This window comes from Octodon degus, unplaced genomic scaffold (assembly GCF_000260255.1).
Source record: "Octodon degus isolate 3935 unplaced genomic scaffold, OctDeg1.0 scaffold00048, whole genome shotgun sequence".
NCBI lineage: Eukaryota > Metazoa > Chordata > Mammalia > Rodentia > Octodontidae > Octodon > Octodon degus.
This window is the reverse complement of record NW_004524624.1, coordinates 5,219,897-5,220,793: the sequence shown is the minus strand read 5'-3', so window position 1 is coordinate 5,220,793 and position 897 is coordinate 5,219,897. Positions and strand designations below refer to the sequence as shown.

Genomic DNA, 897 nt, shown 5'->3' with positions numbered 1-897 from the left:
TAAGTATTAAGTATTGTGTGCATTTTGGAGTAGCATGGTGAAGTCTCACATTATTCCCCCTTTGTTCTACTCTGGATGTGAATCATCTCTTTGTCCAACCTATCCAGATTGTATATACTGTCCACCTGTTTGTTGTCACATAGCTATGTAGGTTATTAGATTACCTGTCATGGCATGATAGTGTTCATTTTCAAGTAACTCTGATTTTACTTAGTAATGGCCCCAGAGCCCAAGAATAGTGATACTGGAAATTTGGGTTTGCCAAAAAGAAGCTGCAGAATTTTTTTTTTTTTTTTGCGGAACCAGTGGTTGAACTCAGACCATTCTGCTTGCCAGGAAAGCACTTATTCCACTGAGCCATCTCCCCAGCCCTCGGAATGCTTCTTTTAAGTAAAAAAGTGAAAATTCCTAATAAGAAAAAAAAATGTGTATGCTGAAGTTGCTGAGCTCTAAAGTAAGAGTAAATCTGTTTATGAACTTGTGAAGAAAGTAGAAATTTATGCTGATTTTGTTGTCAATACTTCAAAATGTAGAAGTTATAGCCACAGTGTGTGATAGGTGCTTAGGTAAGGTGGAAAAGACATTAATTTCTGGATAAAAGAAATGAGCAGAAAACACAGTCTAGCTGATGGCAGAGTGTTGCATGAAAAAGTATTGGGCCTCTGAATACTTCAGAAAGGGATGCCCTGAAACAAGTGACACCAAGCCAACCCATTTACTTCAAGTAAAGGATGGTTACACAGATTTACGAAGAGGTTTGGGCTGAGTAACCTAAAAAATTTCTATATAGTCTGTGCCTGTTGATGAAGAAGCTACTGCCACATTTCTGAAGTTGAGGAAAGGATATCATCTAAAATAAGGTGTTTTTTTTTCCTCTTTGTATCTGCTGTCTGGGCT

General features: G+C 37.7%; 1 protein-coding gene across 10 annotated transcripts in view; it reads left to right on the top strand.

Moving 5' to 3' along the window:
- The window catches only part of Nsd1 (nuclear receptor binding SET domain protein 1), a 161,452-nt gene that overhangs the window by 98,117 nt on the left and 62,438 nt on the right, over nucleotides 1–897 (top strand). The gene's annotated exons all lie outside the window — the stretch shown is intronic.